Source organism: Thunnus thynnus, chromosome 23, assembly GCF_963924715.1.
Source record: "Thunnus thynnus chromosome 23, fThuThy2.1, whole genome shotgun sequence".
Taxonomy (NCBI): domain Eukaryota; kingdom Metazoa; phylum Chordata; class Actinopteri; order Scombriformes; family Scombridae; genus Thunnus; species Thunnus thynnus.
In genome coordinates this window covers 22,111,524-22,127,540 of record NC_089539.1, presented here as the reverse complement: position 1 = coordinate 22,127,540, position 16,017 = coordinate 22,111,524, and the positions used below count along the sequence as shown (strand labels likewise).

Sequence of the window (16,017 nt, the reverse complement as noted above, 5' to 3'; positions counted from 1 at the left end):
ATTTATGCATTTATATATTTAGGTAGCACTAATCAATAAGCCAATTAAACTTTTTTCTTCTCCACGTATATTGATTTTTTTCTTGTTGTTTTTGTGTATTTGTTTGATTTTAAACTGTGCAAATAAATAAACTCAAACCAAACTCAATTTACATTTTGTAGTTTTTTTAATTTATTATATTTCCATGATCTATGTTGGGAGCTGTAGTTGTTGAATGCTGGTTGTACGTGAATCCTCGACTGGTTTTGAATGGGACACTTATCAATAACAACACACACAGATACACATGCACACACACACAGTAAGGGTGTGAGTGCCACCATGTGTCGGTCATGTTACACTGATTCTGACTCATTAACTTCACTAAAACATTGGCTGACTGACTGATCAGTCTGGCTGACAAACTACTTCCTGGTTGGCTGACAAACTGCCCATCTGTTCATCTGATTGGATCATTATCTGTCTCGTGTTTGTGTGTGTGTGTGTGTGTGTGTGTGTGTGCATTTGAATTGCTGATCGAATGTCTGCTTGGCTGACAGTCATTGTTTTTGGTTTGCAGGGTTGACTGGTTGACTAAGTGAGCTGTTTCACAGAGCGCTGGAATGAGCGAGCTGTCTGTTTGTGTGTTTACACTGATTCCAACAAAGCTCACGCAAATACAAACACACACAGACACACACGCTGCCTCTCATGCTCTACCATGCGGACCTAAGCAAAGCTTGTTTATAGTGTTTGGCCATGTTCAGGCTGACCAACCTTAAAGGATAAAGCGGCTGATCTTCTATATTTTTCTTATTGTCAACATGTGCAGAAGCAAACCAACATGCCACTGCACTGGGTGACATATTCCTTCATCATGAGGACATTAGTTTGTTTAGAAACGGCTCCAAAGACTACAGTTTCAGTCTCAGGAGAGTAATTCTATGTAAGGCGCAGACGCCACTGAGCATGTGCAGGAATGCAGTTGTGTTTACAGCTTCAATAGCTTGTTGTGCTACATATTTGTACATTTCTCAAAGAACTTCAGTACAAAATCAACAAAAACCATCCTGACAACCAAATGCATTAGATTCAGTCTGGACTGCCATTTTGGATTAGAAGCCTTCAGACAACAAATAATCATATTTCCCAGAAATATCTGATTTGCTATAATCCAGTCACAGTCATCCAATTCTGCAGAGGTGATGAAAACTACATGGTTGTTTATGGAAGAAAAAAAAATCTGAAATGACCAGGAATCCTTTAAATCAAATACTGGCAACTTTAATCAGCATTTTCCTTTAAAACTCACGCTCACATTTTCTCTACTGGTTGAAAACTTAAAGTGTAAAGTCAAGGGGATGCACTTCTTGAGAGTAACAAAGTGTGCAAAATTAAATAAAGACTCTAATGTCACATTTCTCCATCTTGTTTGAAGTTTGCTTTCTCGTTTTGTCGTTTCTTTGTCTCGCTCCCTCACACATGCAGCGCTAAGCCCATCTGCCCTCACTCAAAGCCTGATGTTGACCCCGTGACCTTCGCCCCTACTGTGTGTCTGGTGACCTTTCCACATGCCAGCGAGTCTGGTCAGTCATCTGTAGATAATGCATTCCTGCTAACTGCCCGTCTCTCTATCTCTCACTGTTATTATAACTGTATGAAAGCTGGATGAAATGACGACAGAAACAGAGAACAATCCCTAAATCACATCTGCAACCAAAAAAAAATATTTGGATTGAAGGAAAAAAATGTTGCAACATTTTAAAACATCATGACAACTTGCCAAACAAACTGCATAAGAAGAATGGAGGATAAATCCACTGGTATGAATAAACAGACACAACAGCATATACAGCAGTTGTTTACATCATTCAATACATCACTAGAGACTCAAAAATTAACACAACAAGAGTGGAACAACATCCGTGTCCACAATCTATACCAATATGTTTATTTATTTTTTACTGTTTTTAATACATATTGCTGGAAAAATGTCAAAATAATGTGCTCAGCTGGATAGAGACTTGAGCTGCTGCATCATAAAAAATGTATTTTATGCAGCTTGTCATTATTCAAACCCACAGACATTTATTTTAAATTCTAGTAGAGACCCCAAAGTTTCCAACAAATGTACGTCAAGCTGAGTTTTGGTGAAATGTGTATTGATGAACGGAATATTTATCACCATCTTGACTTGAATATCTCACAAAGAGAAAAGAGAAAATTACATATTGGTTGAGAAAAAAAGAGGTAAAGACTTTGCTCTTATTAATTAATCTTAGTAATTTTCTTACTTCCCCATTAATGGTCCCACCACTACCTCTCAACTGTTGTACTAATAGTGTTTCTTTGGTTATCTTAGTTACATTAGGTGTATGGTACATTTTTTATGTGTTGATGTTAAAAAGCAAAATGAAATATTCCCAAAAACAACAACTTTGAAGCCATTTTAAGAAACCTAATAATTTAAAGGGGAAACACTGGTTCACGAGGTTAAAGTAACAAAATAATTTCCATTAAAACGATGCAATTTGGTGTTAATTCTAAGGAACATATAGGGTTATTTTAATTTTGCTGGTTGTTTTAAATTGTCCTTAAAGGAACTGCAAAAATCTTAATGACTTAATGATTAATAATTAATGATCTTAAAAACTGACAGAGATCTCTTTAAACCCAAGTAAATATGAATTAATTATTCATTTATTATTGGAAACTTTACTTTCCAGATATATAAATAAGAATTGTATACCATAGGCAAAGTTTATTATGTTCTTTTAATCTTGTATCGAGTTATTTCAACTACTGACAACTTAAATCATTGTTGTCCTTTAAAACTCAACCATTCCGGTTTTTGTTAGTGATGTTCATGGCAGACGCCTTTGTCAGGAGTGGGATTTGAACACACGCATCCATTAGGAGAGCAGAAATCCCTTTGCACACGGAAGAGTGATGCCTTGAGTCTGGTGCCTTGGACCAATCCACCGCCCTGACCACTGAGGTGTGAAATTAACCAGTGTCAGTCTGTACTTTATAAAAGCCAGATAGAACAACCATTTTGGATTGACGACCAAAGATTTCAGCAGCTTTCCTTCATGATTGTCAACTTTCTTCTGGACATCCCAAAATCATATATTATAGGGGGGGATTTAAAACAGTAAATATTCTTGTCCCACAAAAACGAGGACAAGTATCTTCTCACTGCTGAAAAAAGCAACTTTCTATGACTGTGTTATCAAGTTACAGGCATAAAACTTGGATCAGGAGTGGGATTTGAACCAGTACGGTAAGGAGACTAGAAGTGTCTTTGCTCAGGAAGGAGATGACTCTTGAGTCTGGAGCCTCAGACCACTCGGCATCCTTACAGTTGACGATCAAAGGTAATCACAGTAAAACTATGATTACCTTTATAAAAACTAGCTAGAACCAGTATTTTGGCTTGACGACCAAACATTTCAACAGCTTTCTCCCACAGTTGTTGAATTTCTTCTGGACAGCCCCAATTTATATAGTATAGAGGAGTTTAAGATTACTAAATGAAGGCATGAAATGTGTGTCAGGAGTGGGATTTGAACCCACGCCTCCATTAGGAGACCAGAAGTCCCTTTGCTCAGGAAGGAGAGAAGCCTTGAGTCTGGCGCCTTAGACCACTCGGCCATCCTGACAACTGATACCACATGTGAACCATAGTGAGCCTGAATTTCATAAAAAGCTAGCTAAAAGCACCATGAAATTATAAAATCAAAGTTACATTCTGCCAAATGTCAACACATTTAATCATTATTGTCACTTAAATCTCAACCAATTAGTTTTTGATGGTGAAGTTTAAGGAAATAATCAGTGTCAGGAGTGGGATTTGAACCCACGCCTCCTTTAGGAGATCAGAGGTCCCTTTTCTCAGGAAGTGGATGTCTCTTGAGTCTGAAGCCTTAGACCACTCGGCATCTTGACAGCTGAGAATCAAAAGCTAGCTAGAACTAGTATTTTGGATTGACGACCAAAGATTTCAGCAGCTTTCTATCATGATAGTCCACTTTCTTCTGGATTGTCCAAAATCTTAAGTATAGGGGGATTTAAGGCCATTAATGATTGTTGGGTCTCACCAGCTGGCCACATGTGTCCAGACTAAGAAAAACAAAGAGTCCTTGGTTGCTCACACCCAAGTGTGAACTCCCCTGATAGACCCAGGTTAACAAAACCAGAGATTCCCCTCTTCTCCCTCTCTTTCCCCTCACAGCTCTGCTGCTCAGCTTCCTGCTCTCTTGTGTGGCCTGCTCACAGCAGACACACACAGAAGTATTTTCTTTATGGCAGAAGATGCGAGAGTCTGCCTAAGACTCAGTTACTAAGTTATCTAGTGCCAGCAGCTACCACACAAGTCTGCTGGCTAATTTAACAAGCACAGGAGCCAAAAAGCTTTTTTTTTTTTTTGAACAAAGGAGTGACCTGGGCCCTCTGACCTGCATGACTGGAGCACCGACTACCCAGCAAAGCCTGCATCCTTCAGCCTTGGAGCCAAACTCCTCTCAGCCTGACTCATCCACGCATTCGCCAGCTATGAAGCAGAACACCACAAAGCATCTCTTTCTCCATGGACTTGGTAAAAACAGGGCATAGCCTAGCTAAATATAGCATAGCATAGAATGGCTAAGCATAAACTGTTAACCTTGTTGATATACATGCACTGATTTTGGTTCAATGTTGTCCACTGAGTTTTACTGTTGTGATGCATTTCCATTGTTAAGCTATTGAATAGCGATACTGCTAAGCTAAGGTTAATTTATGCTTCACATATGTTACATCCAGTAACTAGGCCTTGCATGCAACTAACCTCTTCCTAACCTGGCACCTTTAGCCTACACCAGTTGGTCTTGAACAGAGAACCACACAGTTAAAAGGTTTAAAACTTTGCACACTTTGCTTCAGGCAGCACATGTGGTTCTAGACACCATATCTGATATCTGCTTTGCAAAGAACTCCCAAATCCTTCAACCTTAACTATCTATTGATATGGTGATTTTGTTCGTAGTTATTGAGTTAATTATTAATCAAAGTTCCAAATTGATAGCTTAGTGAATTTTGAGATGGAGACTTTCGCCATCTTTTGCCCTGACCCCAGGGTGCTGCCCTGTTACTATTAATTCTTATTAATAATTTCTATTGATTTTAATAATTATCTTTAATAATCATTAATTGTTGCTAATAGTCAGACCTGAAGCCAAAGCCCAACATGATCGTTTGTCCAAAATTGTCATCCAATTGTGATCAGAGCTTAACTAAAACTACATGGTTGTCTTTAAAATATTTACCTTGAAATCCTTTTTTAAAAGGATACTGACAAATATCAACTACTGACAACTTTAATCAGTGTTGTCCCTTAAAACTCAATCACTCAGCTTTGAATATTATGTTAACAATACTGTTCCACAATGCAACAGTTCAATTAAAGAAGCTTCTGGTAAGAAAGAGCTCTCTATTACTGTATTATCAAGCTTCAGCCCTTAAATCTTTGTCAGAAGTGGGATTTGAACCCACGCCTCCATTTGGAGACCAGAAGTCTTTTGCTCAGTATACTCAGTAAGCATTAGAGCCTTAAGTCTGGCGCCTTAGACCACTCGGCCATCCTGACAACTGTGTCTTGTAGTCAACCACAGTCAGTGTGGACTGCTAGATTAGCTAGAGGCAGTATTTTGGATCAGCGATGTGAAACGCGGCATGAAATGATCAAATAAAAGCCAAATTTATGTTCTGCCAAATATCAACACATTAAATCATTAATGTCCCATAAAAGTCAGTCACTTACTTTTTGATTGTGAAGATTAAGGAAGAATTCATTGAGTCTGGCGCCTTAGACCACCATGTAATCATAGTAAAACTATGATTATGTTTATAAAAGCTAGCTAGAACCAGTACATTAGATTGACGACCAAAGATTTCAGCAGCTTTCTATCATTGTCGTCCATTTTCTTCTGAATTGTCCAAAATCTTAAGTATAGGGGGATTTAAGACTGTTACTGATCATCTGTCCAAAAGTGTCATCCAATGGTGATCAGAACTGAAGCTACATGGTTGTTTTTTCCTCTAGGCTTTAGTGCTTAAATCTGTGTCAGGAGTGGGATTTGAACCCACGCCTCCATTAGGAGACCAGAAGTCCCTTTGCTCAGGAAGGAGAGGAGCCTTGAGTCTGGCGCCTTCGACCACTCGGCCATCCTGACAACTGACTTTCAAAGGTAATCAGTTTCAAACTGTACTTTATAAAAGCTAGCTAGAACCAGTATTTTGGATTGAAGACCAAAGGTTTCAGCAGCTCTCTCACACAATCGTCAAATTTCTTCTTGACAGCCCAAATTTGTATAGTATAGAGGAGTTTAAGGCACTAAATGATTATATTTGCCAAAAAGTTATCCTTCTTGTCACACACGGATAAGGAGAAGCTTTTCACTGCTGAAGAAAGGCAGCTTTACGTCTATTAAAACTAAATGCACAACATTTGTGTCAGGAGTGGGATTTGAACCCACGCCTCCATTAGGAGACCAGAAGTCCCTTTGTTCAGGAAGGAGTGAAGCCTTGAGTCTGGCGCCTTAGACCACTCGGCCATCCTGACAACTGAAGACACATATGAACCATAGTGAGCCTGAACTTCATAAAAAGCTAGCTAAATGCGCCATGAAATGATCAAATAAAAGCCAAATTTACGTTCTGCCAAATATCGACACATTCAACCATTATTGTCCCCTAAAATGCAATCATTTACTTTTTGATTGTGAGGTTCAAGGAAGAACTTGTTGTCAGGAGTGGGATTTGAACCCACGCCTCCATTAGGAGACCAGAAGTCCCTTTGTTCAGGAAGGAGAGAAGCCTTGAGTCTGGCGCCTTAGACCACTCGGCCATCCTGACAACTGACTTTCAAAGATAATCACTTTCAAACTGTACTTTATAAAAGCTAGCTAGAACCAGAATTTTGGATTGATGACCAAAGACTTCAGCAGCTTTCTACCATGATAATCACCTGTCTTCTGGATTGTCCAAAATCTTAAGTATAGGGGAATTTAAGACAGTTAATGATCATCTTTCCCAAAGTGAACAAAAACAACATGGTTGTCTATCAAAGAATTAACTTGAAATCCTTTCTTTTTAAAAAGATACTGACAAATATCAACTTGACTCCCCTTAAGTGTAATGATGTTTTATAACAGTAAATAATCATATCTCCCTAAATTTCCTGCTCAGTCAGAGTCATCCAGTTGTGATCAGAAGTGATCAAAACCATGTTGTTATTGATAGAAAGATCTAAATCTGAAATAACTTTAAATATGGTCTTATTTATTTTGTAGATACTGACACATATCAACATGCTTAATCAGTGTTGTCCCTCAGTTTTTTAATATTATGTTCATGGACTTTCCTGTCCCACAAGGCAAGAGACTTCTCACATTTGGAAAAAAGTCTTCGAATTCCCAATACTTTATTATTATGCTCCAGTAAAACACGGCTACATTAGGAGACCAGAATTCCCTCAGCTCAGGAAGGAGTGAACACTTGAGTCCGGTGCTGTAGACGACTCAGCCACCAAGACAACTATGCAGTAATGTTACCATAGTAATCGTCTATCTCTCAGTCTATCTAAATCTATCCATTCATCCATCCATCCATCCATCCATCCATCCATCCATGGGAATGAGGGCTATTTTTGTTAGAGCTGAAAGCAGTGTTTAAACACCTCATTATTACAATGCCCACAGGTGTGTGTGGCTGTCTGTGAATGTGAGAGATGTCAGACGTGAATGATTTATGAGTATGTAAATGAGATTGTTGAACTGTTGAAGGACAGTGAAGAGCACGAGTGTATGGGCGCACGCAGATACACACACACACACCATATTCACAATATACGCCCTCATCTAAAACTCAGTTTATACTCCATTTTAAATGTGCAATAAACATTAGTTGTGTTTCTCAGCCAGTAAAATCTTCATAATCTAAATGAACTGTTTATATTACAGAGAGCAAAACCAGACCGAAGCTGCATTTAAATGGGGTCATTTCTAGAAAACAACCTGAAAATAAAACATTACAGTCAGCAATCCTCCTTTAAATAAGGGCTTGAAACTTTAAAGCTGTCCAGATTTTTTGCGACACCATTCAGTGTGTATAAATCCAATATCACAGTCAGGTTTTGTCCACAGAAATACAGGTCAATTTTACGCTTTAAACATGTTCAATAGGGTTTTATGGGGCCCCTAAAGTCACAAAAATGATATTTCTAGGTTGCGGAAACATCAGACCAAGTCCTCCAATCTAAACAACTAAACAGATTATTTTTATTCACTGCCTTCCAAAGCAACCCACATATGCGTTTTCTGTCTGACTACCCTATTGGCAGGACTTTATTTTCAGCACCCTCAAAAACTGTTAAACCATAAATATTTTTGGGGGGCATATTATGCCTTTATTATAGGAACACTGTAGATATGACAGGAAATGAGGGGAGAGGGAGATGGGGGGGTGACAAGCAGCAATTGTCAGATTCAAGCTGCGGATGTTGGAGTTATGTGACATGCATCTTAACCAGTAGGGTACTGGGGCGCCTCTATACTTAATATTTGATTAGGTTTAGGCACCAAAAATACCTGGTGAAGGTTAGTAAAAGGTTGCGGCCATGGTTCAAAGAAATCATTATCGACTGCTGGTATTATATGCTGAGTATATTTTGCAAACAAGATCCATGTGTTTATGTGCACAATTGTAAATTCATGTGCTTCTCCATCACGCCCACATCACATTCACACAGCCACCTCAAAATAAATATGATATAGTGAAGTTTAATGTTCATCTTTGAGCATCACACATTGAAATTCTTGCTGCTCTAGCTGTCCTCAGCAGGAATCAACTGCTGCGTATTTCAACAAACACGGAAGACAATGTGGATTTACAGCATGTCACTGACTTCATCCACAATAACTTACACAGCTCAGGGAAGATGCATAAAAGGGTTTAGATGGATGTTCATGAAGTGCCAAGAAAACAGTCTCAGTGGCTTAAAAAATAGTTTGATCCTGACCGCTTCAGCACGCAAATCACAAGAAGATAATGACGTGTGCACAATATAATACCCATATATAAAACACATCAACTTTAGGGATGTCATGGTGGCGTACAGCTTTCAGGATCCGACCATGTAATCGCAACATCCGCAGTTCGAGTCTGACTGGTGACCTTTATTGCAGCTCTTCATTTTTCATTTCCTGCCACCTCTACTATCCGCCATTTAATAAAAGGTAATCATGTTCCAAAAATACTTTTGGGCTCTTTGGTGTCTCTGTAGATTGCTGACCATGCTGGCCTCAATGGATCATTTTCTGAAAGCTGCACCATCCAGGCTGAAATACCAAAACAACAGAAAAAATGGTTCAATCTCTTTTTCTTTTTCTTTTGAGTTAGCAGACAACAAAACGGACATTACAAATGATCTAAAAAGCATGGCCAGATAGTCTTGTTCCTGTTACCTCCAACTCTGTGATCGCAGTCAACAACAGAGGTGATGTTCTTTTTGATGTATTTTTCTGCAGAAAATAATGATTTGACTGAGGGTTGTAAATGCAACCTGCTAGCCACGGCTGACAGTAAGCAGCTGCACTGACCCCTTAATTAAATCACTATTACGTAATATGTCAAAGACCAGTGTGACATGAAGCACTCGACCTTCCACACCTAGAGATAACAAGGTGCATTTTAAAATGTACCTGCAGTAGTGTGAACATGGTGGAACATTATCCATGTAAAGACCAGACCGGCACGTTTATTTTTGGTGTTTCACTGCAGATGAGGAGTGAAAACAAAGAAAAACCTCCAGATATATGAGCAGACCAATATGTGTACAGTTCATCTATCTAACCCAGCTATGTGTCATACAGAGAGAGAGAAAATGAAGAAACCAGGCGTAACATCAGGCAGTGGGATGTAAATTGAATAGCATGTGAGAAGGACAATACAATGAACCACTGTGCATTCAGGGTGTTATTTAAAAACCCCATTCACTCCTTCCCGGAGTAATGAAGCTGTTTATCTGCAGCACACCCACTCCCCACACTATATTTTTCTCCGTGTAAAAAACCTTTTCTCTCATAGTGTCTGTAATGAAGCCTTTGAAGAGGCAGAATAACAGTGTTTTGTGTTTCATAGAAAAGAAAGGGGTAGAGGCAATGATCCAGCATACCAGCTACTGATAGAACAAAACCTTCACTTATTCAAATACAGAGAGTAAAAGTGTCTTTTATTTACTGATAACTGATATAAAATGTTTAAATACTTGTATCTAAAAAAATAACATATATAAAGCAGATTTGAACTGAAATGTGCATAAAGAACTGAGAGTGGGACATACTGTAGAGCCTTAGAGACAAAGGTTAGTTAAAGCCTCGACAAACTAAATTCGCTGACGCACCGATTTATGTTCTTGTCTGTGAACAGGATTGGAAAGTGGGTATTGATCGAAGGGAATCATACAGAACTCGGTTCATCTTCTCTGCAATTATGGAAGAAACAAATTGAGCGATTCGTCAAGTCCATTAAGGAACAAACAGAATATCTCACTTACATCAATACGGGACTTGTTAACAACATGGCCAATGTGCTGAGAAAGATTAATCGCCCAACACTTTAACACCTTCCACCACGCAGTTTATTCTTAGAGCGCTGCCAGCTGTTGAGAAGGAGTAGTGCTGCTGATAATGACACTTTTCTATTCACTATATAACCTTGAGCAGTCTGGTATTGTAGGAACAAACTGGTGGCTACACAGAAATAGCAGGAATTGTAAGAGGAAGAGTATCGGCAAAAGTAAACAGTGTTATGGGTTTCAGTGGAGGGATTTAGTCTCATTGTGCTTATCTTAAGAGAGTTTTCTGGTCATAAAAAAATTCTGTGGAAAGAAATGTGTTGTGCTGTCTTATCTAAAGTCAGATAAGAAGATAAATACCAGCAGACACAGAGAAAAATGTGAAAATTTCAGGTTAAAAATTACTTCAAACTTTGTGAAAAAGGTGAAAAAAATGTCTCTCAGCAATTCCAAACCTGCTGTATTTACACATTGTATCGTTACATGACCCATATGGACATAAACAAGACTAAATAAGAGTTAAAAGCAATGCTAACATGCAAACATCAGTCTACTAACATGCTTATAATAACAATGCTAACATGCTGATGTTTAACAGGTATAGCTTTTCCATGTTCACCAGCTTGTTAGCAAACTAGCATTGTGTAAATTCAATTAGGCTGATGGGAGTGTCATTAAATTTGAAGGAATTTGCTCATAAACCAAACGAACTACGGTTTTGAGCTGATAATGGTGCCACATGAAAGTAAGAGGATTACCAAAGTACTTCATCAGATGAACAGATCATCCTGAGAGGAACATGAATGTCACATTTCTTGGCTATCCATCCGAATTTTTATTAAGACATTTCATTCAAAACCACAAATGTCAATCTCACAGTGGCACTAGAGGAAAAGTAAAAGGGTCACCAAAGTCATCAGGATTCATTCTCTGGATGTTGCGCCAAATTTTATGGCAATCCATCCAATAATTGTTGAGATATTTCAGTCTGGACCAAAGTGGCCGAACCAAACAGCAACTACCACAACTTGAGTGCCACTGACGTCCACTAGACGCTCCAACTGACTCTCGTTCAAAAAGCCTCAATTTCTCTTCAGTAATACTAAGTCAATCCTTTTTTTCAGTGGTCATCTTGTAAATTATTGCTCCGTTAATAAGATTTGAAGACTTATAGTAGCTTTGATGTGTGGGCGTTGATTGACAGTTGGCTCGCACTGAGTCGAACTGTTGTCGCAATATTTAAGTTTAATATTACTTGATTAAGATACCTGCCCTGTTAGCACAATTTAGCTAAAGTAGCTAACGTTAGCCCAAGTGTTCCCAGTAAGCTAGGATAGTTCCTCTTGTTTTCAGTCATTATGTTAAGCTATGCTAAACATGTCTTGGCTCCAGCTCTAATTAACGCACATCAATCTTCTTTTCTCACTCTTGGAAAATAGCAAATAAGCAAATTTCCCAAAATATGGAATTTAAAGACGTTGAACATGAGCCGACACATCCGACAAACTCTTGTATCCTCAACAAACACGATGGCCAGTCGTTCTCTACTCATTCACTGAACATGGCTCAATCAGGGAGTTGAACCCTTAACTCAGACCATGTTAGAGCCTTGCTCTACGTAATGACCTCGACAGGGTGAGGAACCATAAAACGTGACTGTACAAGGCTAGTGTATGTGTGTGTCTCGAAAATATGGTGCCTGCAGAAGGCTGTGAAACAAAGAACAGGTAGATTGATGATTGATTAGCTGTGGCTGTCTGGCTGACTGAGACTCATTGGCAGCCGTCACTTTGATGAATTACACTGCTGAGAAAAACACAGTGCACTCTGATTACTGCCAGCAAGACTAGTGTGTGTGTGTGTTTATGTGTGTGTGTGTGTATGCTGGGGTTGATGGCCTGTATATAGCCTTTGTTAGGGCATGTATGTACAGTACGTGTGTGTGTGTATGTGTGCGTGTTGCTGCTTCCCTTCATGACTGTGAATTGCTCTGCAGGGATTGTCTTTAGTGGATGTTGCCAGTGTTGTTTCAATGCTAATCCACCGCCTGTGCGTCCATGTTCACACACCCAAAATCCTTGTTTAGTATTCTGCCAGAGGAAGCAGTACATCCCCACAAGTCTGGCCCAAGGTCCTACACCACTCGTAAACAGAGGCCGATTTGTTCATATTTAACAAGATGGATGACAGGTATGTGCGTTTCTGTTGTAACTCAGCTCCCCCTGTCATGGGATGCACTGAATAATTTATGCTGATAAAGGCCATGCTGTGTGTTTTGATCTGGCAAAGAGCAAGATTTGACTGAGGCATTAAAATTATGGGCAATTTATTTAATAAAACATTTCGGGAGCCGACGCAGGGTTGGACCTACATCAGTGTTTGAAGGCTGACACTAATGCAGGTGGACTGATGTTGCTGACGGCTAATATTTTGCACTGATTCAAAAGAAAGTTTTGTTTCATCAGAAACTTTAAATTTGGCTTCAGTTGATGATGAATCTGAAATGCCTGTTACCCTGATGCTTTCATTAACTATTCAGGTAAGTTAGAAATAAATCCTCAAGCCGCTGCACCATTGATTTGACTTGCTGCTTCTCAGCATGTGGTTATATCATCTGTCTACTAGCTGTTTGCTGTTTCTCTACAGATGGTATAAACTCTGCTGTTCACTGACCTCCTGTGTTCCAGTCTCCTCTTTCCTATGTTTGTCTTGTTTATACAAAGAAAGCCAGATGTACAGATATCAAACCTGTTTTAAATGTTTGTGAACATCCAAAAGAATTCCTGAACTTTAGTGATCTCCTGGCTTTTTCTCCAGTGCCACCATGACGCTGACAGTTTGGGTTTTTACTGAAGTATTCTGACAACTATTTGACAGATCGCCATGAAATTTGGTGGAGATATTCAAGGTCCTCGGAAATTAAATCTCAATGATTTTGTTCATCCCCTGACTTATCATCTAATGCCACCAACGGGTCAAAATTTTCAATTATTCACTCACCATAAACTATAGTCATGAATCCTAATGACTTTGGTGATCCCCCGGCATTGACAGTTTTTGTTTTTCACTGAAATATTCCAACAATTATCGGACAGATTGCCATTAAATTTGATACAGACATTCAAAGTCCCCGGGAGATGAGTCTCTGTGATTTTGTTCTTGCCTTTCATCTAGTTCTAATTTTCAAATATTCAGTGAAATATCTCACTATGTACAAGATGGACTGGCACAAAGGTTTGTACAGATGTTCATGGCTCCAGGATGATGAATCCTAATGACTTTGGTGATCCCTTACCTTTTCCTCTGGCACCACCATCAGTTTCACATTTTTGTTTTTGGGTGAAATACCATCTCTGTTGGATAGATTCCCATGCAGTTTGCTACAGGATGATTTTTAATAACTGATAAGTGATCATCAGGTTAAATTGAATACTTCGGTTTATGTCCTCAGACCTGCAAAACTAATGATTTCCCTTCAGGTTCAGCTGCACTTTTGTGCTAATTAGTAAATCTTAGAATGCAACACAGATGGTAAACATGCTAAATATTACACCTGCTAAACATCTGCAAGCCCATTTATGGTTATCTCAATTGTAAATATAAAAACGCTCTCACGTTAACAGCCTGTAAAATCATTAGACAACCTCTGAACCAGCTGATGGACGTATACACCATCAGAACTGAACACCAAGCCCAAAGATACCATCCACCTCTCTGTTTGATCAGTTTGAATTGACGCTTTCTGGATGGGTAATAAAATGCCTCTGGCAAGAGAAAAAATTTAATTTCCAATGCAACTTGAATTTAAAACATGAAATTGTCTATTTTTCCCCCAGTTGCTCACTTTACTCTCACTTTAAAGTTATACTATGCAGGATTTTCCTAAAAAGCAATGTATGGACCCTCTCAATCATCACTTACGACCCACTAGAAGTGTGTGGCAGTGTATTTATCTGCAGAGACCCTGCCTGTATTTTTTATTATTTTGCTGTGTTCGGGATGCTTCTGGGTGTCAATCTTTGGGCAGTGGGTGTGTAGCCCCCCAGCCAATAACAGCGCACAGGGTGTGAGGTCGGGACTCGTAGCGTATAGCGACCAGGTTACATCGTTGTCTCCGTCTCTCTTCTCTGCTGCTCCGCTCTGCTCTCTGTCTCTGTGTCATGAATGTATAAAGAGCTGCAGGTCTGTGTGTGTTTGCTTGATCGAGGGCGGGGCTGAGCTACACACACACACACAGACACAGAGCAGAGAGGCCACAGCGGACAGGATGAAGCTCTGCATTCACACAAAATCCGGCAATGCGGCACCTTCCTGCAGGATCATGTGGGGGTGTGGGTGTGTTTATTTGGGCTTTAGAACTTAACTGCTATGAAACAATCAGAAAATAACATTTTATTCATCTGATTTCTAGCTTTGTTCTTTCCAGCACGCTCTCTCTCTCTTCATTCTCTCCTCTCCTGCTCTGGTTGACCTGGGGAGGAAGGGCCAACTTTGAACGCTGTGTTTACAAACGCGAAGCGACAAATCCTGCATAGTATGCCTTTAAAATATTACTGATACTATTACTGGAGAGCATATAACAGCAAGCTGTTGTGTTTAATTTTATTTGTGCTATAATGTTTTGTTCTGTGAAGTCAAAGACAAATTTCTCATCACAACAGACAATAAAGTTGTATATTAATTGATTTTGGTGTTGTAGTTGTTGCATTATAAAGTCAGGTTGAGGTTACCATTCAGGTCAGGTAAGGTAAGGTAAGATAAGATAAGATAAGATAAGATAAGATAAGATAAGATAAGATAAGCCTTTATTGATCCTCAAGGGCAGCACAAAGACAGATAAGTACACACAGATAAAAATAAATTATAAGAAATATGATAAATAAGACAAAACTATACAAGAGACAAGTATGGTCACCTTTCATGGACCGAATGTTAGTTTAAGATGTGATTCTCACTCTGGCTGTGAATAAAGTTTTGTCAGGAGTACAAGCTTCCCTAATCGCTGCTCCCAACTCCCCCCTCGTCCTCCTCGACGAAGGCTGACCTGAACATCGTGTACCAGCCTTCACACACACAGAACGTCCTATCTGGCTTTTGCCCAAAGGCTGCCGCAAGTTTTCCTGAAAAATGAGAAGCGCCTTCAGCAGTGTTTCCCACAGAAATGAATAACAGCATGTACGTATGATGTTACAGCGTGCGTGGATGCTGCTTTCATCTGTGACCTGTCCTTTGAGCTATGCAGCATAAACACACTTGAAGCCATGAATCAAAAAGGAAGCTGTTCCAAAGCAGAGAAGGAAGAACAGAAAGTTTCCATCATATGTTTCCTGACTCATCGAAATTTGAATTTGGTTAACAAATGTCTTTGTAAATGTTCATGCAAAGATTTTAAGTACATTTTGATAGTTAATTATTATTAGATT

General features: G+C 39.2%; 6 non-coding genes across 6 annotated transcripts; all 6 read right to left on the bottom strand.

The window, feature by feature from the left end:
• Window positions 1-3,530: 3,530 nt before the first annotated feature.
• trnal-caa (transfer RNA leucine (anticodon CAA)) lies at window positions 3,531-3,641 on the bottom strand. Its single transcript has 2 exons — window positions 3,604-3,641; window positions 3,531-3,576 (listed from the first exon to the last, which is right to left on the bottom strand). It is a non-coding gene; the product is annotated as a tRNA-Leu (tRNA).
• Window positions 3,642-3,817: 176 nt separating this feature from the next.
• On the bottom strand, window positions 3,818-3,927 carry trnal-caa (transfer RNA leucine (anticodon CAA)). The gene is made up of 2 exons: window positions 3,891-3,927; window positions 3,818-3,863 (listed from the first exon to the last, which is right to left on the bottom strand). It is a non-coding gene; the product is annotated as a tRNA-Leu (tRNA).
• Window positions 3,928-5,486: 1,559 nt separating this feature from the next.
• trnal-uaa (transfer RNA leucine (anticodon UAA)) lies at window positions 5,487-5,605 on the bottom strand. The gene is made up of 2 exons: window positions 5,568-5,605; window positions 5,487-5,532 (listed from the first exon to the last, which is right to left on the bottom strand). It is a non-coding gene; the product is annotated as a tRNA-Leu (tRNA).
• A 475-nt stretch (window positions 5,606-6,080) lies between these two features.
• trnal-caa (transfer RNA leucine (anticodon CAA)) lies at window positions 6,081-6,191 on the bottom strand. Its single transcript has 2 exons — window positions 6,154-6,191; window positions 6,081-6,126 (listed from the first exon to the last, which is right to left on the bottom strand). It is a non-coding gene; the product is annotated as a tRNA-Leu (tRNA).
• A 278-nt stretch (window positions 6,192-6,469) lies between these two features.
• trnal-caa (transfer RNA leucine (anticodon CAA)) lies at window positions 6,470-6,580 on the bottom strand. Its single transcript has 2 exons — window positions 6,543-6,580; window positions 6,470-6,515 (listed from the first exon to the last, which is right to left on the bottom strand). It is a non-coding gene; the product is annotated as a tRNA-Leu (tRNA).
• Window positions 6,581-6,762: 182 nt separating this feature from the next.
• On the bottom strand, window positions 6,763-6,873 carry trnal-caa (transfer RNA leucine (anticodon CAA)). The gene is made up of 2 exons: window positions 6,836-6,873; window positions 6,763-6,808 (listed from the first exon to the last, which is right to left on the bottom strand). It is a non-coding gene; the product is annotated as a tRNA-Leu (tRNA).
• Between the last annotated feature and the right edge of the window lie 9,144 nt (window positions 6,874-16,017).